The sequence below is a fragment of the Ornithorhynchus anatinus genome, chromosome 1, assembly GCF_004115215.2.
Source record: "Ornithorhynchus anatinus isolate Pmale09 chromosome 1, mOrnAna1.pri.v4, whole genome shotgun sequence".
Taxonomy (NCBI): domain Eukaryota; kingdom Metazoa; phylum Chordata; class Mammalia; order Monotremata; family Ornithorhynchidae; genus Ornithorhynchus; species Ornithorhynchus anatinus.
In genome coordinates, this window is record NC_041728.1 from 127,214,908 (window position 1) to 127,240,420 (window position 25,513).

The 25,513-nt window shown below is 43.5% G+C and overlaps 1 long non-coding RNA gene across 1 annotated transcript in view; it reads right to left on the minus strand.

The window, feature by feature from the left end:
• Positions 1 to 25,513, minus strand: part of LOC114815124 — a 245,413-nt gene that overhangs the window by 160,990 nt on the left and 58,910 nt on the right. Inside the window, exon 2 of the long non-coding RNA XR_003762913.2 lies at positions 1,016 to 1,081. This is a non-coding gene — a long non-coding RNA (uncharacterized LOC114815124). The remainder of the gene's footprint in view (positions 1 to 1,015; positions 1,082 to 25,513) is intronic.

Sequence of the window (25,513 nt, forward strand, 5' to 3'; positions counted from 1 at the left end):
ACAACAAACTGCCTTATTAATGATTGTGAACAACAAGGAAGAGTCTTTGCAAAACTACCTGAGGCAGGTGACTGCTGGCCTGTCGGGGTGGAGCATGGAGGGAGGCAGGGCTTTCTCTCCTTGTTCTACCATCTAACGGACCATTCAATGACTGGTGATTGGTGATTAGTCTAGGAAGGTCCTGGTTGTTATGAACAGGGGGCTTGTGACAGTTTTGACAGAATCTAGAAGAAGAAGTACCTGATGGTTTGTGATCATCAGCTATTCCCTCTGTCCCATCTTACTGGTTGTTTTGGATTTTACAATAATTCATTGACTCTTGGGAACATAGACTGCTCTCCTAAAAGAACTCCTTCATCCTTAAAAAAAAAAAAAAAACCCTCCCTATACTAGGCTTTGTTGGATCCATCTTCCTATTTGGTAATTTAGCACATTTTCACAACCATACATCAAATCTATATCAAAGAGCTGGCCATCACTTGCAATTCAAGTGCTTAGTACAGTGCTTTGAACACCATAAGTGCTCAATGAATACGATTGAATGAATTAATCTTTCCTAAAAGAGATAGAGGAGACCTCCCCCGCCCCCTCCACGACACCTCAATGGAAGTTGAACACAAGAGAGGAGTTTGTCTTTTATATCCGTATATGGTTACTGTTCAGGAACAATCAGCAGATGTTCATTATAGGTATACCATTGGGCTGACTATGAAGATACCCAGCACCATAGCATAAAAATTAGTTCATCACTATGACCATAATGATGAGCAGGCACAGGTGCAACCTTCAACCTATGGTCATGTAGATTACAAGGTGGAGTTAGATAGCAAGGTCGTGGGCCTGCTAAAATGCCCAGCCCAACCAAAAGTCACTTGGAATAAGTTGGGAGGCACCCGATTCCTCTTCCAAGAGTAGGAAATTTCCTTCCCCAGAGGTAGAGCCAAGTTCTCTTGGGGACGGAGAGAAAGGAAGTCTGGCAATTTGGTGCTTACCAATTGGCTGTGAAGTGCCTTACCTGTCTATTCTTCTCAGACTCAGCTGGAAAAGATCTTCCTGTGGTAAGTTTCTCACTGAGGCAAACCTAAAGTTAAAAAAAAGTCATAGAGGCTTAATTTGGTCTTTATCTTGATAATGGGGGTTATTTTAGACTAAACCCTATTTTCCAGGCTTTTGTTCCAGGTCCAGCACCTGGCCTCTGACGTCAGTTAATCACAGCTTAGCCCTGACAGTCATGAATCTCCTTGGCTGTAACTATTACCTTGTAAACTTGGACTTCAGCATTTTCCATTGTGATCTTTTTTCTATTTGTGCTACTAATTAAATCCCGACTTCTACTTTGCTTTATTTGGGTATCTGATTCAGCCATAGTCCTCTTGGACCCAAACTTGCCCTTTGTCACATCTAACCATATTCTCCCTGTCATCTACTGGAAGCATGTTGCCTTCTCAACCTTCTGTGAATTCCCATTCCCCAAAGATCACAATTTAAAGAATCGGAAAATACTAATATCTTAACTTGTGAATACCTACCCTAGCTCATATTGAGGCGCAGCATGGCCTAACGGAAAGAACACAGGCCTGGGTGTCAGAGGGCTTTGGTCTAATCCGAGATCCGCCATGTACCTGCTGTGTGACCTTAAGCTAATCAATTAATTTCCCTGTGACTCAGTTTTCTCAAGTGTAAAATGGGGATTCAATACCTGTTCTTCCTCCTCCTCAGACTGTGAGTCCCGTATGGGACAGGGACTATGTCCAACTTTAAAAACTTGTACCTACCCCAGCACTTAGAACAGTACTTTACACATAGTAAGCATTTAAATACCACAATTATTATATTGCCAGTTAATGCTCAGTTATGTAGCAGGATGGGGGGGGATGGAAGAGTAGAAAGGGGGAGAGAAGAGCGGGAAAGGGGGGGAGAAGAGCGGGAAAGGGTGGGGAGAAGAGGGGGAAAGAGGGAGAGAAGAGCGGGAAAGGGGGGGAGAAGAGTGGGAAAGGCGGGGAGAAGAGTGGGAAAGGGGGGGAGAAGAGTGGAAAAGGGGGGGAGAAGAGTGGAAAAGGGGGGGGGAGAAGAGCGGGAAAGGGGGGGAGAAGAGCGGGAAAGGCAGGGAAGAGAGGGAAAGGAGGGTGGGAATCGAGGGGAGAGGAGACACTGACAAACCACTACATTATAATCACTAGGAATCCAGACTCATCTGATGTTCTTCATGGGAGATTCCACTTTCCCAACTATTTTGCATATGTCATATTATGTAGTATACACATATTATAAATGTGCACACAATAGTGTATGCTAAGCACTCAGTACAGTGCTTTGCACACAGTAAGTGCTCAATAAAAATGATTTATAATACACATAATTGTCTATATATACACAATTGAATAGTGAGTATGAGATCTGATCTGTCCAGTTATGCTGAAGGTCATTGTCAGGAAAGTGGAGCAGAGGGTGAGGAATGCCCAGTATCTGAGGGCACTAAAAGGCTTTCTTCTTTAGGACTGCAGTTAATGTTTAGCTAGCTCTGTGAGTAAATATTGTACTAATCAGAAGCTTGTTAAATTTCCATTATGTAGAGGCTTTTTTCTCACTTATCAAAAAACACAAATCTTCCCACCCAACAAGATTTTATAAACTGTATAAGATCAGCATGATGATTAGGAAATACTTTCTTTCAAATCTGAACTGGAAATTCTTAGACAGCCATGTGGCATGTAATTCACCTGCATCTGTCTAGACTGAAAGTCATCCTTAGCAATACTTGATGTACAGCCTAGATGAGTGGCTTTGTATTGGAAATAACAGGGTGGGGACAAAAACAAAGAGATAGCTAGTTCCTGGTCTCAAGGAATTTACATCCTAAATCATTTCGGGAGAATTACCATTAAAAGACTCATTGTAGAGCTGCTTCATCTGCTTATTTGGGCCCATTGTATTCCTGGGCTTTTCTACTTCACTCTGATTTTAATAACCATCTTTGCTTGCTAACCCTTTCCTACTTCATTATCTGTTTTTATGAGAAATGCCAGAGTGAACCTGGAAGGTACATAGCTAATAAATGAAGAAAGGAATTAATCTCAGCTACAAGGTTCTTTACAAAATCTAATATCTAAAACTCAGCAAATATCTCCAAGTACCATCATATTTCTTTAAGCAAAGTCTCCTCAATTTTTCTGGACAGTTTTCTTCATAGTTATTGAACATCTAGATATGTGCTAAATACAACTCAAGGCATTTGGCTTGGAGTCAAAAGCCTCTTGTTTTGCACTGACCTCCAAGATGAAGAAAGGGGGGAAGGGAGAGAGAAAGAGGGCGGAGAGGGAGGGAGGGAGAGAGAAAAAGAGGGGGAAGAGGAAGAGGAAGAGGGAGAGAGAGGGAGAGAGGGGGAGAGAGGGGGAGAGAGGGGGAGAGAGGGGGAGAGAGGGGGAGAGAGGGGGAGAGAGGGGGAGAGAGGGGGAGAGAGGGGAGAGAGGGGGAGAGAGGGGGAGAGAGGGGGAGAGAGGGGGAGAGAGGGGGAGAGAGGGGGAGAGAGGGAGAGAGAGGGAGAGAGAGGGAGAGAGAGGGAGAGAGAGGGAGAGAGAGGGAGAGAGAGGGAGAGAAAGAGAAAGAAGGGGGGAGAGAAAAAGAAAGGGGGAGAATGCAGGGAAGGAGGGGAGAGGAAAGATGTGCCAGGGGGAAGTGCCAGGTTAACTTCCCCGGGTGACTTTAGCTGAATCTAAAAATCTTTCTAATATACCCCAACCCCCACTGAACAGGACTGAAGAAAATGTGATGCAGAAAGATGATTTCAAGAGGGAAAAAATTATTTGCAATTTCAAAAGAAACAGTACTTTCAATATCAAATTATTAACAATACATGCAGATAATTTGGACTTTATGAGGCTCTACTGCCTGGATCATTTTTTCTACAAAAACCATTCAGTCCAGGTTTCTCCACTCCTCAAGAACCTCCAGTTGTTACCCATCCACTTTCACATCAAACAGAAACTTTTTACCATAGGCTTCAAAGCCCTCAGTCACCTTGCACCTATCTACCTCACCTAGCCACACACTAGAACCCAGCCTGCACACTTCACTCAAATGGTATCCTTCTCTCTATACCTCAGTCCCATCAATATCGCCCATATCCTGCCTCTGGTCTGGAACACCTTCCCTTTTCATATCAGGCAGACAATTTCTCTCCCCTTTTTCAAAGTCTTATTGAAGGCACATCACCTCCAAGAAGACTTCCCTGACTGAGCCCTCATTTCCTCTTTTGCCACTCCTGCATCACTCTGACTTGCTCCCATAATTTATTTTTAATAATGTCTATCTCCTCCTCTAGCCTGTAAGCTCGTTGTGAGCAGGGAATATGTCTGTTATTTTGTTGTGTTGTATTCATTCAATCATATTTATTGAGCACTTACTGTGGGCAGAAATCTGTACTAAGTGCTTGGAAGGTACAGTTTGGCAACAAATTGTACTCTCCCAAACACTTAGTACAGTGCCCTATACAACGTAAGCACTCAGATGATTTGATTGAGCCTGACTTGTGGTAATTGTTTAATTAAAACAATTTTGGGAGAAAGTGCCACGTGAAACCTTTGCCTAATACTCAGTAATTACCCAAGAAATGCCATTGATTGACTTAGGTATGAAGGAACAGGTTTGGGGGAGGTTTGGTGTTTTAAAGGTAAGAAGAGTGAAACAGAATTTATTAAAACTGCCCAAATTAAAAACCAGAGCACAATGTAATTTGTCTTTTCTCATAAATACTCTTTTCTAACTACACTAAAGTTCCCTATCTCCACTCCTCTCCCTTCTCCAAAGTGTGTTTGGGTATATTTCAATTCTGATCATCCAGAGATCCAGAACTGAGGACCAACTGCACTAAGGAATCATGTTACCAAACTTCCTGACAGTCCTCTTGAGGATCCTTGTAAATCCCCTAAAATTCTTCCTTCTCATCTGTTCTGGATTTGCCTTTGTCTCATGCTGATCTAATCAATAAAATTAGTGACTTAGTGCCCTGTGAATCCCTCTCTTATGACCACAAGTACTTGGGACAAAATGAGAGAATAATGAATATGGTTTTCCATTTTCCAATCTTACCTTAACAGACCCGAAAGCTTTCAGGAAGGAAACAGAGAGGAACTCTTAAATTATGGGAATTCACACCACGGAGCTCAGCAACCCATCAATACCATGCTATAGAGATTTTACAAAATGTTTCAGCTTCCTGTAGTGCCAGCTAGCCTAGGTCCAAATCAACCCATACTAAGGGAATCTGAGATGGCTTGGCATTAGGTTGGTTTTAATGAAAATTAATTTAATGTTAAATGTTAATTTAATTAAACAATTACTGAAAGTCAGCCTCACGAAGTCCAAATTATCTGCATTCACCCAAAATTGCAACTATTGTTTCTCTTGAAATTGCAAATAATTTTTTCATCTGGAAATCATCTTTCTGCATCAACAATCTTTCAGTTCTGTTCAGAGGGAGTTGGTGGAAATTTGAAAGATTTTTAGTTTCAGCTAAAATGCCCAGCTGTGGACAAGACATTCTCTCTCATTTTCAGGCTCCTCAGAGACCCAAAGGAGGCTCAGAGTCCTGCAATAGTCTCTGAAGCCAGCAAAAGGTGAAGCGTCATCACTTTTAAAGTTGTTTGCTCTTAAATTGAATTGAAGCTTCCTTTTCAAATCTACAAAAGCAGTGTCTGCACTTCACACTGCAGTATGACCAAAAAATGAGAAACTTCTAAAGGAAGTGGTAAAGTAGGAGTGTCTCTATTACTCTCATGGCTCTCCATCATGGCTCCTACTGAAAAATCCAGTCCTTCACCTTGCTGGACCTCTTCCTTAATGCAGATCATTTGCATTTGTTCAGAGAGTCAGAGTGGATACGTAAACAGTGTCCTAGAAGGAGGATGGCTAAAAAAAACAGGTCCAACCAGCTTATATCTACTTCAGGGCTTAATCAGAGCTTAGCACTAAGTACATAATACATACCACAATTATTAATTATTATTATTAGGGATCACCTACTCTTTTGCCCTGAATTCCTTAAAATTGTCTCCTTTCCTCTATGGCCAATCCAAACCTAAATCCATTTGAAAGCAATTCAACTGAAAACAGCAATAAATCAGTGGTTTTTAAGGAGCACTTACGTTGTGTAGGACACTTTCATTCATTCATTCAATAGTATTTATTGAGCGCTTACTATGTGCAGAACACTGTACTAAGCGCTTGGAATGAACAAGTCAGCAACAGGGCACTGCACTAAGCATTCAAGCTACCCACGCCAAATACCCAAGCTGGTCTGAGAAACAGAAGAAGACCCTGGCCCTGCTAGCTAGCCAGGTTGGAGCTGCTATTTCCATTCTCCAAGCTTCACCAGAATGAGAGATCTCCAAGGGAATTTCCTGCCTCTCCTAGGGTCAGGTGTTTGGGAATCATAAGCAAAGCCTATGATCATTAGAGGACTGTCAGAAGGTTTGGTAACATGATTCCTTAGTGCAGTTGGACCTCAGTTCAGGATCTCTGGTCATTATTGTGAGGATAAAAGGCATTATAAAGCGGACCTTCCTACCAACACAGTATTTTGGTGTAAGCAGCCCAGGACAGTGATGGATTCCAAACTTTGTCCCCAGACCCAGTGTGGGGCTGGCATGCTTTAAGGAGTGGAGCAGTGGAGATGAAAGTAGTTTGATTCTTTAAATCCCATTCTCTAAACCTAGAATCTCAGCTTGCATTGTCCCTGTGAACTGCTCCATTGTGAGTGGTTATTAGATGGAAGGTGTGGGACACCAGGTTGCTGGCCTTTATTGGAATCAGCCTAAGTTTCAGAAAAGCAGGTTAAACATCCACCTGCTTTTAAAAGAAGGTGAGGTTTCATTGTTTCATTTCACTGCGGAATTTTACATACTAACATAAAATGAAACACTCACTGAAGTGGAAAGGAAAACTCTGTTAAAGCTCAACTTTATCCGTAAAGTGGGAAACTGATCTGAATTTAACTTGGAAAAAAATTAAAAGTGAAATCAGAACTTCTGCTATAGAGCCCTAATTGCTTCCAGACTGCATCTTGATGTCAAGACCCCATTAGAAATGTGGAGATATTCCTCAGAAAGCCATTAAAAATATAAAGGAGGAGCCTCAGGTTATGTTCCAGCAAGCCACTGGGGACCTAGCATGTCCCCACAATGGGTGGGTTGCTGATGTCAACCACCTTCACTGATGTGCAATAGAGAATCAGCATGGCTCAGTGGCAAGAGCCCGGGCTTGGGAGTCAGTCGCCATGGGTTTGAATTCCAGCTCCACCACTTGTCAGCTGTGTGACTTTGGTTAAGTCACTTCACTTCTCTGTGCCTCAGTGACCTCAACTGTAAAATGAGGATGAAGACTGTGAGCCCCACATGGGACAACCTGATGACCTAGTATCTTCCCCAACTCTTAGAACAGTGCTTTGCACATAGTAAGTGCTTAATAAATGCTGCCATCATCATTATCCAATACCCAACCACTGGCTTCATGAGAGTGTCCCTCTGCACACACTATTTCCCAAAGGTGAATCTTGGGCACTTGATAATGAGCTCCTCCAAATGAGAATTCATTTTCACAGATTTCAGTGAATGGAAGCTATTCAATCATTCATTCATTCAATTGTATTTATTGAGCACTTACTGTGTGCAAAGCACTGTCCTAAGCTCTTGGGAGTATAACATCTAAAACATTCCCTGCCCACATCGAGCTCACAGTCTAGAGAAGGAGACCGACATTAATATAAATAAATAACAGATAAATACATATGTGCGGTGGGGAAAGGAGGGAGGATGAATGACCGCAAGTATGAGTGGTGCAGAAGGGAGTGGGAGGAAAGGGGGTATTAGTCAGGGAAGGCTTCCTGAAGATGTGCCTTCAATAAGGCTTTGAAGTAGGGTAGAGCAATTATCTGTCGATGTGAGGAGGGAGGGCATTCCAGGCAAGAGATAGGAGTTTGGTGAGAGGTCGGCTGAGAGACAGACGGGATTGAGGTACAGTGAGAAGATTAGTTCCAGAGGAACAAAGTGTGCAGAATGGGTTATAGCAGGAGAGCAGCGAGATGAGGTAGAAGGGGGCAAGGTGATTAAGTGTTTTAAATCCAGTGGTGAAGAGTGCTTGCTTGATGCAGAGGTGGATGGACAACCTCTGGAATTTCTTGAGAAGTGGGGAAACATGGTCTGAACATTCTGGAAGGAAAATGATTTGGACAGCAAAATGTAGTGGAGAGAAAAGAGGCAGGGAGGTCAGCAGGGAGACATAATAATGAAGATGGGATAGAATGATAACAATACAATAATAATAATAATGATAGCATTTAAGCGCTATGTGCCAAGCACTGTTCTAAGCACTGGGGTGGGGAGGTGGGGGGGTACAAGGTAATCAGGTTGTCCCATATGGGGCTCACAGTCTTAATCCCCTTTTACAGATGAGGGAACTGAGGCATAGAGAAGTTAAGCCCAAAGTCACACAGCTGACAAATGGTGGAGCCAGGATTAGAACCCATGACCTCTGACTCCCAGGCCCAGGCTCTTTCCACTGAGTCATGCTGCTTCTCTTAGCCACGCTGAGCTGTGGTAACAGTTTGGTTGGAGAGGAAGGGGCAGATTTTGGCCATGCTGTGAAGGTAGGCCTGACAGGATTTAGTGATGGCTTGAATATGTAGGTGGAACGAGGAAGAGGAGTCAATGATAATGCAAAGGTTGCGGGCTTATGAGACAGGAAGGATGGTGGCGCTGTCAACAGTGATGGGAAAGTGAGCAGGAGGGCATGGTTTGGGTGGGAAAATAAGAAGGTCAGTTTCAGTCTTAGAAGTTAGGAAGGTCCTTCCAGAATAAACACTACCAGTGGCTAGCACCGGTCTGCGAATAAGGGATCAATGGTATTTGAGTGCTTACTGTGTACAGGGTACTGTACTAAGTTCCTGGGCAAGTACAACAGAGATGGTAGACATATTCCGTGCCCATAAGAATCTTAGTTTACAAGTGGCTTACAGTCTACAGGGTGGGTTGGTCATCCCTCCTCTCCTTCTGATCTCTGAGATTTTTTTCCCCTTGTAAAAGAGTGTTGGAGAGGCACATAAGGGACCTGTAAATGACACTCTGCTTAAAAAAAAACACAAAAAAAAACAGAGGTACTCAGGCCTGAACATGGTAACACAATACCAATTTCCAACTCTATGCCCTGATGGGACACACTGCATTTCACATTTCCCTCCACTCCTCATCAATGAGTGTTATCCCGAATCACTTCTCCCCACCCCACTGACTCACCCCAACCTTGAAATAGCTCTGCAGGTAGGTTTCATTTCAGGCTTTTCTTGAATGAGAGGTGGGAGAAAAAAAAACTTAATTACCTTTGTCATCATCTCAAGAGCCAACAAGGAGTTTTGAACTGCTCAAGACACTTGGCTGGAAGGGTTGTTTACAGTCATATATGTTCTCTTCCAGATATCTAAGACTCTACTTTTGGGTATATGTAAAACAGGGGATGCTAACTTTTCATTTTTAAAGCACTGAAGGATTTGGGGACAGTGTTTGAAATAAGTTAAAAAAAAAATTTAAAAAAAGATAGTCCTACTCAGGACGGGAATGTTGGACAGACACCAAAATGGATACATGGCATCAGGAAAATGGATATGCAGGCACAGACACAAAATGGTCCGGGGGAAACAAAATCACACATACATTAGGACAGGACACCACACACACACCAGCCAGGACACAGCTGGGAGTTCCTCCCCACTGAGGCCAGAGCAGAGATCATTACATCACAACCAAAATTCCAAAGTATTTATTAAGTGCTTCCTGTATACAGAACACTGTATTAAGCACCTGGGAGAGTACAGTACAATGAAAGTGGTAGAAATGATCTCCATCCTCAAGGACTTTACAGTCTAGATGGGGAGACAGACATTAAAATAAATTCCTGGTTGGGGAAGCAAAGTATAATAATAACTGTGGTATTTGTTAAGTCCTTCTATGTGCCAGGCACTAAATCTGGTTTTGATACAAGCAAATGAAGTTGGACATAGTACCTGTCCCTCCTATCTCAATCCCCATTTTACAGATGAAGTAACTGAGGCCCAGAGAAGTGAAGTGACTTGTCCGAGGTCACACAGCAGACAAGGGGCAGAACCGGGATTAGAACCCATAATCTTCTGACTCCTAGGCCTGTGTTCTATGCCTTATGTCATGTTGCTTCACGTATGTGTGTATGAATACGTACAAGCTGTTGTGGAGCTGGGGGGTCTGGACCAAAGTGCTTAGACATTACAGACCCAAGTGCTTATTCAGTGCAAAAAGGAGAGAGAAAAAAGAGTGTGGAGGTTCACTGGAGAAGGTTTCCTGAAGGAGTTAGGATTATAGTAGATCTTTGAAGAGAGGGAGAGTGGTAGTCTGTTGTATATGAAAAAGGGAGAGAGATCCACGTAGGAGGGAGGGCATGAGCAGTGGGTTTATGGCGAAGTAGATGAGATTGAAGTAAATAGGTTGGCGGTTACAAGAGCAAGGACAGAGGTACGGGAAAGAGAACGTTTGAAGAGGTTCTGCTTGATATGGTCACTGATGGGCAATCCCTGAAGGTTTCAGTGACGGGAGACATGCAGAGCACTATTTTAGAAGACTGACCCGAGGAGCAAAATGAAGTATGGGCTGGAGAAGAGCAAGTCCGGATGCAGTGAAGTCAGCAAGGAGGCTGACGCAGTAGTCAAGGCAGGATATGACAAGTGCTTAGGTCAGTTTCATAGCAGTTTGGTTGGAGAGGAAGAAACAGATTCTAGAGATGCTGTTCCTGCCAAGGGTGGTGAAGGCAAGGTCCACAGAGCCTCATCTTGGGTGATATGGGACATTCCTAACCACCTGAGGCTGGCAAGGGAATGTTCATTCCCACTGAAGGACAGGGCAGAGAGCTATACAAAAATGCCCGGAGACTTGCTTCTGTTCCTTCTTCCTATCCACTCACCTCACACTGCACAGTGCCAGGAGTCCTAAAAACTGGGGATCCTTGCCCCTCATAGTACCAATTCTGTTGGTACTAACGTCTAATGTCTCATCCTCAGACCTGGTAACCCTGATGTGACACAGATTTTCAATTAGCCTTAGATGTATGAGGTCTTTATTCACTGAGAGCCAGGGGAGAAGCAGAAGAAAAGGGAGGTATTTAAATAATAATAATAATAATGATGGTATTTGTTAAGCGCTTTCTGTGTGCAAAGCACTTTTCTAAGCGCTGGGGGGAATACAAGGTGATCAGGTTGCCCCAGTGGGGCTCACAGTCTTAGTTCTCATTATAATAGTAATAATAATGCTGATATTTGTTAAGTGCTTACTATGTGCCAAGCACTGTTCTAAGCACTGGGGCAGATACAGGGTAATCAGGTTGTCCCATGTAAGGCTCACAGTCTTAATCCCTATTTACAAATGAGGTAACTGAGGCACAGAGAAGTGAAGTGACTTGCCCACAGTCACACAGCTGACAGGTGGCGGAGCTGGGAATAGAACCCATGACCTCTGACTCCCAAGCCCGTGCTCTTTCCATTGAGCCATGCTGCTTCTCTGAGTTTAAGTAGAGCTAAAGGTACTGTGGGAGGCCTGCATGTTTGTCTCACTGAAGTCAGTTTATTTAGTGAAGTCAGTATTTAGTGAGTGCTTACTGTGGGCAGAGCACTGAATTTGCACTTGGGAAAGTAGGAATTGGTAAACATATTCTTGCCCACTAGGAGCTTATATTGTAAAAAGGGAGACAGACATGAAAATGAATTATGGATATCTATGTAAATGCTGTGGGGTGGAGAGTGAGGTGAATTAAGTGCTTAGATCCAAGGGCATAGGTGATGCAGAGAGGAAAGGGAGTAGAGGAAATGAGGGCTTAGTCAGGGAAGGCCTCAGAGGAGAAATGACTTTAATGATGCTTTGAAGGTGGGAAGAGTGGTGGTGTGACATAAGAGGAGGGAATTCCAGACCAGAGGGAGGATTTGGGCAAGAGTTCAGTGAAGAGATAAAGGTACAGTGAGTAGGCTAGCATTGGAGGAGCAAAGCAGGTCAGCTGGGTTGAAGTACAAAATCAGCAAGATAAGATGGGAGGTGAGGGGGTGGCAAGCTGATTGAGTGTATTAAAGTGGATGGTATGAAATTTGTTTGATGCAGAGGTGGATGGGCAATCATTGAAAGTCTTTGATGAGTGGGGAGGTAAGTTAATTTTTTTTTAGAAAAATAATCCAGGCAGCATAGTGAAGTAGCACCTTTTCAGGCCTCTCCCTTTTGCCAAAAAGGTAAATTTCACATTTGTTTTCAATCATATAAAGTTACTGGTGGGAGAGGTGAAAGACCATTTCCAGACACTCTGGCAGTGTCTCTTCTGGTCAAAATTGTAACAATTCTCCCTTGGAGTACACTGTATTAAGCCAAACTTACTTCATGATCCTGTCCTTGGGGACAACAGGTGTACAGGGAGGAGGGAGCAAATGTTAATGATGAAGCATGGAAATCTGGGTAGAAGACAGACCAGCTCATCACCCAGTCAACTACACCACTTGCCTGTGTGACCTTGGGCAAGTCACTTCTCCATGCCTCAGTTTCCTCACCTGTAAAATGGGGTGTAAATACCAAACTGTGAGCCCCATGAGGGACCTGATTATCTTGTATCTACCCCAGTGCTTTGGAAGGTACTTGACATCCTAAGTGCTTAACCAATGCCACAATTATCATTTCCCTTGGGAAACTCAATTGCTCCCATGACTTCAACTACCATCTCTATATAGATGATTCTCAAATCATGAGAAGCAGCATGGCTCAGTGGAAAGACCCTGGGCTTGGAAGTCAGAGGTCATGGGTTCTAATCCCAGCTTGGCCACTTGCCCAAGGTCACAGAGCAGACAAGTCACTTCACTTCTCTATGCCCAGTTCCCTCATCTGTTAAAAGGGGATTGAGACTGTGAGCCCCACGTGGGACAACATGATTACCTTGTATCTACCCCAGGACATAGAACAGTGCTTGGCACACAGTAAGTGCTTAAATACCATAATCGTCATATCTACCTCTCCAGCCCTGACCTTCCTCCTTTTCTTCAGTCACCCATTTCCCCCTACCTTCAGGACCTCTCCATCTGTATGTCCCATCAATACCTCAAACTAAATATGTCCAAAACAGAGCTCCTTATCTTCCCACCCAAACCCTTTCTTTTCCATCACTGCAGACAAAACCACTATGCTCTCTCCAAGTCACAAGACTGTAAATTTGGGGTTGTCCTCAACACATCTCACTCATTCAACCCATATATTCCATCTGTCACCAAATCCTGTCAGTTCTACTTTCACAATATCACTAAAATCCACCCTTTCTTCTCCATCCAAACTGCTATTATGCTGATCCAAGCTCTTATCCTATCCCACTTTGACTAAAGAATCTGCCTCCTGCCATCTCTGCACACCCCATACTTAACTCGGCTGCTCGCTGGCTCATTTTTCTTAAAAAAAAAAAAAGATTAGTCCACAAATCCCCTCCTCAAGAACTTCCAAGGATTGTTCATCTTCATCTACATCAAATAGAAGCTCCTAATCTTCATCTATAGAGCCTGCGCTCTCTCTCTCTACCTTACCTCACTTTATCTCCTACTATTCGAGAAGCAGAATGGTGTAGTGGATAGAGCAAGGGCCTGGGAGTCAGAAGGTAATGGGTTTTAATCCCAGCTCCACCATTTGTCTGCTGTGTGACTTTGGGCAAGTCCTTTCATTTCTCCGTGCCTCAGGTACCTCACCTGTAAAATGGGGATTGAAACTGTGAGCCCTATGTGGGACAGGGACTGTGTCTAACATGATTTGCTTGTAACCACCCTAGAGCTTAGTACAGTGCTGGGAACAAAGTAAGTGCTTAAATACCATAACTGCTATTATTATTATTATAGACCAGCCCATACACTTCATTTCTGTAGCAACAGTTTGCCCACTTTGCCCCTATATCCTCGATCTCCATCAACCCCTTTCCCACATCCTCCCTCTGTCCTGGGACATCCTTCCTGTCCATGTACACTAGACCACCACTCTCCTAAGTGCCAAAGCCTTATTAAGGTCTCACCTCCTCCAAGAGGCCTGCCCCAATTAAGCCCTCTTTTCTCCAACTTCCTCTGTCTCCAGCATTTTGGATCTGTGGCCTTTGGACATTTGGTATTCACCCCACCCTTAGCCCCAAAGACCTATGAACATGTCTATAAGATGTTCATTTGTATTACTATCTGCCTCCTTCTAGACTAAGCTAATTGCGAGCAGGGACAGTTTCTGCCAACTCTGCTGTACTATACTTCCCTGAGCATTTAGTACACTGCTCTGAGCACAGTAAGCTCTCAAATACCACTGATTGATTGATTTTGCTTTATGAGCTAAGTTCCAGTTACATACTTTAGTAGCCTTTGGCCCCACTGTTAAAAAAAGGAATTTCTGAAGTTAAAGGGGAATCACAGCAACAGAAGAGATCTAGACAGGAGGGAGAATAAAGACTTCACATCATTGTCCTCAGCTAACATTTATTTAGTGTTTACTGGGGGATAAAGCAGTACTTAATGATTATGTCCAGGGGCCCCTCAGATTTATCCACAAAACAAACATTTACATAAAGCTTATAATAATGATTGTGATATTTATTAAGTGCTTTATATGCACTGAGAACTCTACTAAGCACTGGGGTAACACCCTAAGCATGATGAACATGTCCTGGTCCAAAAGGAGACTCACAGCCTAAGAAGTAGAGGGAGAACATGAGCCTAAAACATAGAGGAGCTAAGTGACTTTCCCAACATTCACAGCAAGTAACTGATAGGGCACTTGGGCTCGAATTCTAACTCTGTCTTCCAAACCCAATTTCTTTCTCCTAGACCATGCAGCATCTCCCCTACCAACTGAAAGACAAGAGAATTTAACTGTTTTCAGCATTCCAACATGAGGGATGCTGATTCAAGCTAAAAGCGTTATTTAATCTGATATGCCCAGAAAAGAGACCCCATTATTTTTAGATCACATTTTGCCTATTATCAACTTCACAGTTTCAACCTAGCCATCTCTTGAGGGAGAACTACTCCTGATAGAAGGTGAGAAAGAGCTAGGAAGTCTACAAATAAACCTCATGTTATTCTTGTGGGTCTCCTAGGCCTGGACCATTTCTGGGTAGCTGGATTCATTTAAGAGATGAGAAATTCAAGTAGTGGAGTTTCCAACCATCCATTAAATTCAGACTGCCATAAAATACATCAAACTAAAATAGGTCATACCCATGAAGCTAATACAAATATTTGGTTGCCCTTAAAGTCTGGCACCCACCCCCCTGGGATACTGGCAGAAGACAACCTAGTCAGTCAGTCATATTTATTGAGTGCTTACTGTATGCAGAGCACTGTACTAAGCACTTGGGAGAGTACGATATAACAATATAACAGATACATTGCCTGCCAAAATGAGCTTATAGTCTAGAGGAGAAGACAGATGTTAATATAAATAAATTACAGGCATATGTATAAGTGTTGTGGGGCCGGGAGGGAGATGAAATTAAGGAAGCAAGTCAGGGAGATTCAGAAGGGAGAGGGAGAAGAGGAAAGGAGGGCTTAGTCAGGGAAGGCCTCTTGGAGGAGATGTGCTTTCGGTAAGTCTTTGAAATGTGAGGAGTGGAATTGTTGGGTTTGAGGAGGGAGGGACTTCCAAGCCAGAGGCAGAACATGGGCAAGAGTTTGACAGTGAGATAAGAGATGAGATAGAGGTATAGAAGAAAGCCTGCTGTCCCCTGACCATCTAGTCACTGTCATCTCATTTCAGGAGCAGGAGCCCATGGGTCTGATTGGACCATTCATTCATTCAATAGTATTTATTGAGTGCTTACTCTGTGCAGACCACTATACTAAGCGCTTGGAATGTACAAATTGGCAACAGATAGAGACAGTCCCTGCCCACTGATGGGCTTACAGTCTAATCGGGGGAGACCAGGAAGTATAGGGATCTGAGTTTAAAAAATACTGCAGGTTTTGCAGTGGGAGGGAAAGGTATTCAAACTTGGCCACTTCCCTGGATATGCCTCCCACGAGATCAGTTACTCTTCCTGGATTAAGGTCAATGGTTTGCTTGATTGGATTTCTCTAGTTCACTTTTTAAAATGTCAAGGGGGGGATCTGGCCAGCTTTAATGATCTCTGACTTTCTGCCCTCTGATAAAGCTTGGGGGATGGCAGGAAGGGTCCTTCCAGGTGAGCGGGCACCCGGCTTGCCCACCATTGCAGCCCCAGGCCCCTACCCAAGTCCAGTGCTTGCAACTGGTCTCCACAGGAACAACCCCTTTGCCATGGGGGAGGGAAGGAGGGAAGAGGGACAAAGGGAGAGGGTTAAGGTCCAGCCACTGGCCTGAGCATGGGCCCTGGGCCAAGATGGAGCCACTACTATTGTTTCAACCCCTCACTCCACTACCTCCCCTTTCTGATTGACAGGAGTGAAGTAGGGGAGAGAAAGGGAGGGCACTGGAGAACACGACCACTTGAACAACTCCATTCAGCCCCTAGACTTACTTGTTCTGGGCTTCTGGTGGTAGAGTCAAAATCGCCTCTGAACTCTAAGCTTGTTGTGGGCAGGGAACATGCCTACCAACTCTATTATACTGTACTCTCCCAAGTGCTTTAATAGATTGCTTTGCACAAAGTAAGCACTCAATAAATATGATTGACTGACTGACCCCTGAGATAAATAACCCCGGGGGGCTGAGCAGCAGAGACCATTGTACCTGCCTGCTCTCACTGGGATTGGATGAGATGATAAATCTGGCTTGATCTCCCCAGTCAACTGCTCCCCAGAAGTCCCTCCATCCAACTGATATTCCGGGACAAGCAGCTCTCAATTTCCAAAGGACAACTCGCCCAGGCCCATTCTCCTGCCCTTCCCCCTGGGGTTGTGTTTTAAGTGTGTCTGTCTGCATGTGACTAACTCCAGAGGGTTTCTTGTGATTCCAGCCAGCTTTTCCCAAGTGAAGTTATTCTCTTTCCTCTTATCTCCCCAACCTTGCCCAAATGCCTGCTGCTTTCAAACAGTCCACAGAAAAGTTAGAAAAAACCATGTGGTCTAGTGGAGAGAACACAAGTCTGTGAGCGAGGGGACCTACGTTCTAATCCCATGTGACCTTGAGCAAGTCATTTCACTTCTCCCTACTTCAGTTTTCTCCATCTCTAGAGAGTAATAATAATAATAATATTGGCATTTGTTAAGTGCTTACTATGTGCAGAGCACTGTTCTAAGCACTGGGGGAGATACAGGGTAATCAGGTCATCCCACATGAGGCTCACAGTTAATCCCCATTTTACAGATGAGGTAACTGAGGCACAGAGAAATGAAGTGACTTGCCCACAGTCACACAGCTGACAAGTGGCAGAGCTGGGAGTCGAACCCATGACCTCTGACTCTGAAGCCCAGGCTCTTTCCACTGAGCCGCGCTGCTTCCCTAAAACTTGTCATGGTCAGGGAATGAGTCTGCTTGTTACATTGTACTCTCCCAAGCACTTAGAGTGCTCTTCATACAGTAAGTGCTCAATAAATATGATTGAAAGAATGAATCAGCTGTAAAATGGGGATTAAATATCTATTCTCCCTCCCCTTTAAAATATGAGCCCTATGTGGGACAGGAACTTTGATCTAATTATCCTGCATGTACTCCAGCATTTAGTATAGTGCTCAGCATGTAGTAAGGGCTTAATACTGCCATTATCATCAAGTTGACTTCTACATTTGTAAAAATCACTCAGTACTTTGCATCCCTGTCAACTGGCTACAAGTGAGAGTTGCCTCAATCACGGTGTGCTTCCAGGTTGCTATCAAACAGTTTCTGCTACTCTTCAAACAGTGCATAATGTTATTACACCGGAAGTTCAGAGACAAGACTGCTCAACAGAGCAGGGCTAGATCCCAATAATCCACGTAATTATACCATATGCAAGCGGTTAGACACAGTGGGGGGTCCCGAGAGGAGTTTGGGAGGGGGGCTGGTGACTTTCACCATGCTCATTCTAGCCTTGGGTTACATCAAGGAAGCAAATCATTTCCACAGTGTAAGGAGTGCAACATTGCCCTAGAAAAGCACAGCCTGAAGTCTTCTACTGCAATTAGACAAAGAAAATTGCAACAACAAACAGGCACTTTTGCCAGGCATTATGGACATGGGGGTCACATGGTGCACAGCCAATCAGGAACCACCCTGAAGCCAAAATAAAATTCACACACTGAAGTTACTAATTGCTTTGGCTTGTTATAAACTGCAGTGTGTTTGCTGATTTTGTATTAAAGCAAGTCACCACCTCTTTCCCTTCCAGGTAAATCAGCAGTTCTCTGATCTTAAATGCTTCATCAGGGTTGTACAGAAGGAGATGATCAGGTTAACTGACATTTAAAAATCACTTGAGACCTGTCCATCGGTAATATTTAAATCCAAACCCTTGTCCCCTTGGTGTCTCATGTTACACACAAGCTCTTCCTCAATCAATTTGTATTTATTGAGCTTTGTTTGCAGAGCCCTGTACTAAGCACTTGGGAGAGTATAACAGTTGGAAGACAAGTTCCCTGCCCACGATGAGCTCATTAGAGAAGCAATGTGGCTTAGTGGAAAGAGAATGGGCTTGGGAGTCAGAGGACATGGGTTCTGGCTCCTCCACTTGTCTGTTGTATGAATTTAAGCAAATCACTTTACTTCTCTGTGCATCAGTTACCTCAGCTGTAAAATGGGGATTAAAAGTGTGAGCCCCACGTGGGACAACTTGATTACCCTTTAACTACCGCCGGGCTTAGAATAGTGCTTGGCACATAGTAAGTGCCAAAATACCATAATTAGAAGGGGAGACAGGTATTAATATAATTTCAGGTATATTCATAAGTGTTGTGGGGCTGAGTGGGGTGAATAAAGGAAGCAAATAAGAGTGATGCAGAAGGGAGAGGGAAAAGAGGAAATGAGGTCTTAGTAAGGGAAGGCCTCTTGGAGAAGATATGCTTTCATTAATGCTTTAAAAGTGGAGAGAGTAATTGTCTGTCAGATATGAAGAGGGAGGGTGTTCCAGGCCAGAGGCAAGATGTGGGGGGAGGTCGGCAGCAAGATAGACAAGATCAAGGTACAGAGAGTAGATTAGCATTAGATGAGAGAAATGTGTGGGCTGGGTTGTAATAGGAGAACAGGGAGGTAAGGTAGGAGGGGGCAAGGTGACTTAGTGCTTTAAAGCCCATGGTAAGGTATTTCTGTTTGATGCGGAGGTGGATGGGAAATTCTTCAGCAGTGGGGAAACCCAGACCAAATGTTTTTGTAGAAAAAGAATCTGGGCAGCAGAGTATGGACAGGAGTGGGGGGAGAAAGGAGGCAGGAAGGTCAGCAAAGAGGTGGATACAGAATTCAAGGCAGGATAGGATAAATACTTGGATTAGTATGGTAACAATTTGGAAGAAGAGGAAAGGGGGGATTCTAGCAATGTTGTGAAGGTCGAACTGACAGGATTCATTGAAAGATTGAATATATGGGTTAAATGAGAAAGAAGAGTCAATATATGGTTCCCTGAGTAAATGCCACAAGGAAGCAGCATGGCCTAGTAAAAAGAACATGGGGCTGGGAGCCAGAGGACCTGGGTTATAATCCCAGCTCTACCACTTGTCTACTGTTTGATCTTGGGTAAATCACTAAAGTTCTCTGTGTCCCAGCTTCCTCAACTGTAAAATGGGGATTCAATATGTGTTCTCCCTCCTACTGTGAGCCGCATGTGGGACAGGGACTGTGTCTGACCTCATTAACATCTACCCCAGTGCTTAGAACAGTGCTTGACAAATAGTAAGCACTTAAGTTTTAAAAAAAAAAAGCCACTCATCAAGAGGTAAGGCAAGGGATCAGGTTATGGGAAGTACTCTTGGCATCTCATTTCTCTCCTTTGCTAGCACGATTCTAACCAGATTAATTCTCCATTGGCTACTACAGAATATCATCAACCAAGCACTCCCAGATTTATCTTGTGGCCTCGGACTATTGAATAACATCTTTGAGATGCACCACGGACAGTAAAAGTACCAGGTACAGCACCAGACATCCCCACAGTTTTCATAGACCTTACCACAGCATGTTACCACCTAGGGTTTGGAAATGACTTAGCTAATTTGGCTGTACTGAAAAGTTCACAAAGGTCTGAGACCACTCTATAAAAGGCCTGCTAGCTGAGTCTGGCTCAAGGGTGCCTGGTATAATTCATTCTACACAGCAATCTTTTAAATTGCAACAAGAGATCTGGTTGTAGTATGCTTCCACATCTCCAGTAAACCCTTCCAACTCAATAGATTTTGAGCATCAAATTCCTAGAAAGTCATTCACATTCACACCACCTTCAGCCCCACAGCTCTTATGTGTATATCTGTAATTTATTTTGTCTGTCTCCCCCTCTAGACTGTAAACTCCTTGAAAGCAGCAAACACGTCTACCAGCTTAGTTGTATTGTTCCTCTTAAGTACTCAGTACAGTAAATGCTCAATAAATATATCTGATCAATTTACAATTACTTCATATAGATGACAGCACCCTAAGCATAACTTTGTCCAACCACCAGAGTTAATCATTTATCCAAAATGATGATGATGGTATTTTTAAGCACTTACTATATGCCAAGAACTCTTCTTTAGTTGTGTGGAATTACCAGCTCTGTGTTCAATTAAGGCAGTTGCAATACATTTACATCGGGCTCTCGTAATATCCCAGCTAGATTACTGTGTCAGCCTTCTCTCTGATCTCCCTTCCTCCTGTCTCTCCCCGCTCCAGTCTATTCTTCACTCCGCTGCCCGGCTCATCTTCCTGCAGAAACGCTCTGGGCATGTCACTCCCCTTCTTAAAAACCTCCAATTGTTACCTATCAACCTCCACGGAAAACAAAATCTTCTCACTCTAGGCTTCAAGGCTCTCCATCCCCTTGCCCCCTCCTACCTCTCCTCCCTTCTCTCTTTCCACTGCCCACCCCGCACGCTCCGCTCCTCTGCCGCCCACCTCCTCACCGTCCCCCGTTCTCGCCTACCCTGCTGTCGACCCCTGGGCCACGCCCTCCCGCGGTCCTGGAACGCCCTCCCTCCTCACCTCCGCCAAACTAATTCTCTTCCCCTCTTCAAAACCCTACTTACAGCTCACCTCCTCCAAGAGGCCTTCCCAGACTGAGCTCCCCTTCTCCCTCTACTCCCTCTACCACTCCCCTTCACCTCTCCGCAACTAAACCCTCTTTTCCCCCCATTTCCCTCTGCTCCTCCCCCTCTCCCTTCCCATCCCCTCAGCACTGTACTCGTCTGCTCAACTGTATATATTTTCATTACCCTATTTATTTTGTTAATGAAATGTACATCGCCTTGATTCTATTTATTTGCTATTGTTTTAATGAGATGTTCATCCCCTTGATTCTATTTATTGCCATTGTTCTTGTCTGTCCGTCTCCCCTGATTAGACTGTAAGCCCATCAAAGGGCAGGGACTATCTCTGTTACTGATTTGTACATTCCAAGAGTTTAATACAGTGCTCTGCACATAGTAAGCACTCAATAAATACTATTGAATGAATGAATGAATTTGAATTACTTGAGTTTTCCAAGTAGGTCAGGTTTTCTAGAATGGAAAGCTATTTGTAACCCATTAACCTTCAATAATGATTTTGTGAGATTTCTACCAAATGGCAGAGTAAATGTGGTGTCTTTGTGTGTGTCCTCATCCAAGAGGAAAGTTTTCACCCACACCCTGATCCCTTTTAGACTGTGAGCCCATTGTTGGGCAGGGATTGTCTCTATCTGTTGCTGAATTGTACATTCCAAGGGCTTAGTAGAGTGTTCTACACACAGTAAATGCTCAATAAATACGACTGAATGAAAGAATGAAGAAATCCTTCTGGAACACTGCCAGCCAGTTTTGAAGAATGGCAAACCAGAACAAGCTACTGGTTCACTTCAAACATTCTATAGTTTTGTCTTTGGAAATTCAGCCAAACCTCTCAAACTGAACTTCCCTAATGGCTCTATCACACCAAAAAAAAAATTAGAAGGAAAGTCTGTTTGGTTTACAGCCATAAATTTGAAATAAAGTGCAGTCCAGTGATGTCTCAGATTAAATAGCCCAAAATACAAAGTGACTTTGTATTGACAAATCTTTTTTCTCCTCCCTGCTCCTTGAAATAACACTACCATGCTTGAGCTCAATGATCATTTAAAGCTATTAAAATCTAGTCCCAGCTCTGCCACTTAACTGCTGTACAACCTTGGACAAGTCACTTAATTAAGTTTTCTCCCCTGTAAAGTAAGGCAAAAATACCCACCCTTCTCTCTCTCAGACTGATAGCCCTATGGGAGACAGAGATTATGTATGATTGGATTATCCTGTGCTGAACACAGTGCTTGGCACATAATAAAAGCTAAATACTAACCTCATTATTAATGATTTGAATTTCTACAAGTGCAAGGTTAGTTTAGACTGACACAAAACAAATGTTCAGTTATATGAAATTAAGGGCTTTTTCCCCTAAACAACAGTTTGGAGCTTAAAATCATCTGAAGTGATGGATGTGTCAGGAATTAGCACAAAAGTGGGGAGTTGGAAAAGATCATTAATGGTATTTATTGACCACCTACTGAATATGAATTACCATACTAAGCACTTGGGAGAAAACATCAGAAATACAAAATATATTCCATCTGAATGGAATTTACAGTGGAGAATGACATGGCTCAGTGGAAACAGCACAGGCTTCGGAGTCAGGGGTCATGGGTTCGATTCCGGCTCTGCCACTTGTCAGCTGTGTGATTGTGGACAAGTCACTTAACTTCTCTGTACCTCAGTAACCTCATCTGTAAAATGGGGATTAAGATTGTGAGCCTCATGTGGGACAACCTGATTACCCTGTATCTACTCCAGCGCTTAGAACAGTGTTCTGTACATAGTAAGCTCTTAACAAATACCAACATTATATCATATTTGAGCACTGTGCACAGAACACTGTAATAAGTACTTGGGAGAGTATAATACAGAGTTGGTAGAGACATTCCATACCCACAACAAGCTTGCAGTCTAGAGGGGAAGACAGACATTAATACAAGTAAATTATGGATATGAACATAAGTGAGGCTTGGAGGGGGAATAAAGGAAGCAATCATGGCAACGCAGAAGGGAGTGGGAGAAAAGGAAATGAGGCCTTATTCTGGGAAGACCTCTTGGAGATGTGACTTTCAGGAAGATTTTGAAGATGGGGAGAGTAATTTTCAGTTATGAAGAAAGGATTGGTTCCAGGCCAGAGGCAGGATGTGTGTGAGGCCAGGGATGAGATAGTTGCAATCGAGGTACAGTGAGTAGGTTGGTATTAGAGGAGTGACATATACAGGCTGGGTTGAACTAGAACAGTGAGGTAGGATAGAAGGAGGGTAAGGTGATTGAGTGCTTTAAAGCCGGGGATTAGGTGTTCCTGTCTGGTGCAGAAGTGGATGGGCAACCACTAGAGGTTCTTGAGGAGTAAGGAACAGAGGATATTTGAAATACATAAATGTCAAATAGGTTCAAGAAGAATTTAAATCAATCCATGTCTTATAATAGATGAGATATTAAAATGCTCATTCAATAGTATTTACTGAGCACTTACTATGTGCAAAACACTGTACTAAACACTTGGGAGAGTACAGTATAACAGACACATTCCCGGCCCACAACAAGCTTTCAATTTAGAGGGGGAGACAGACATTAGTATAAATAAGTTACAGATATGTATATAAGTGTTGTGGGGCTGGGAAAGGGGATGAATGAAGGGAGCAAGTCAGGGCAACACAGAAAGGAGTGGGAGAGTAGGAAAGGAGGGCTTAGTCAGGGAAGGCCTCTTGGAGGAGATGAGCCTTCAGTACGGCTTTGAAAGATGGGGAGAGTAATTGACTGTTGGATTTGAGGGAGAATGTTCCAGGCCAGAGGCAGGATGTGGGCAAGGGGTCAGCAGCAAGATAGATGAGAATGAGGTACAGTGAGGAGGTTAACATTAGAACATACATCAATTTAGCATTAAAGTGAACATCCTAACTGTGAGAGTGGCTACTGGGAAGGCCACTACCTCCATTACTAATAACAAATAATAATAATAGCATTTCTTGCTATGTGTCAAGCACTGTACTAAGTACTGGGGAAGATACAAACTAATCAGGTTATGCATGCATCTCAGAATCTAAATAGGAGGAAGAACAGGCACTGAATCTCCATTTTGCAGATGAGGGAACTGAGGCACAAAGAAGCTAAGTGACCTGCCTAGGGTGACAGCAGATAAGTGGTGAATCTATGATTAGAACTCAAATCCTCTGACTCCTATGTTATGCTGCTTGTCTGTTCTTCCAACCATTTTTAGGGCCCTTATCAGAGCAGAACGTTGGTCTGATTTAATTGGAATGCCAAAAATACTTATTTTAAATCTTTATCTCCCTACCAAGGTTAAATATTGTAAGCCCCTTAAGATCCAGGGGCCATCAAGGCACAGTTCTGGGTCCCCTTCTGTTTTCCATTTACACCCACTCCCATCATTTCGATCAGCATCTCTACACATACAATTCCCAAATCCACTGCTCTGGCCCCAACTTCTCTCCTCCTCTGCAACCTTGCATTTCTTCCTGCCCTTCATGTCATCTCAACGTGAAGGTCTCACCCTGACCCTCACTTCCCTATGACTTCCATCACCAAATACTACCATCATCCCAGTTTCACAAGCCCACAGCCTTGGTATTAACCTTGACTCATAGCTCTCTTTCAACTCCCATGCTCTGCCTGTTCTATGACCTTGGGCAAGTTAATTTCTCTGTGCCTCAGTTTTCTCAATTATGAAATGAAGATTAAATGCCATTTTCCCCAAGGATTATAATAATAATCACATTTGTTAAACACTATGTACAAAGCACTGTTCTAACCACTGGGGAGGATACAAGATGATCAGGTTCTCCCATGTGGGGCTCACAGTCTTAATCCCCATTTGACAGATGAGGTAACAGGCCCAGAGAAGCTAAATGACTTGCCCAAAGTCACACAGCTAACAAGTGGCTGAGCCAGGATTAGAACCCAGAACCTCTGACTCCCAAGCTCGGGCTCTTTCCACTGAGCCATGCTGCTTCTCATTATGATTATGAGTCCTGTAGTGGGGCAACAATGGTCTGATGTGCTTATTTTGTATCTACCAGTGCTTCCCACACTGCTTGGCATAAAGTGAATGCTTAATAAAGTCCTGACTCCCCTGTAACTGCTTTCAAGGTCACTAATGAGACCTCCTTCTTGCCAAATCTAAAGGACTCTGTTCTTAACCTTCTTGATTTCCCCTTAGCCCTTGACACTCTGGGCCCCCTTTTCTTTTCTGGAAATATGATCACACTCACATCTTGGTTTCTCCTAGTTCTCTTCCTATCTCCCTGGCTGCCCCTTAGCAACATCTTTCTTGAGCTCTTATTCCACCTCAAACAATGGCATTTACTGAGTACTTACTTTGAGCAG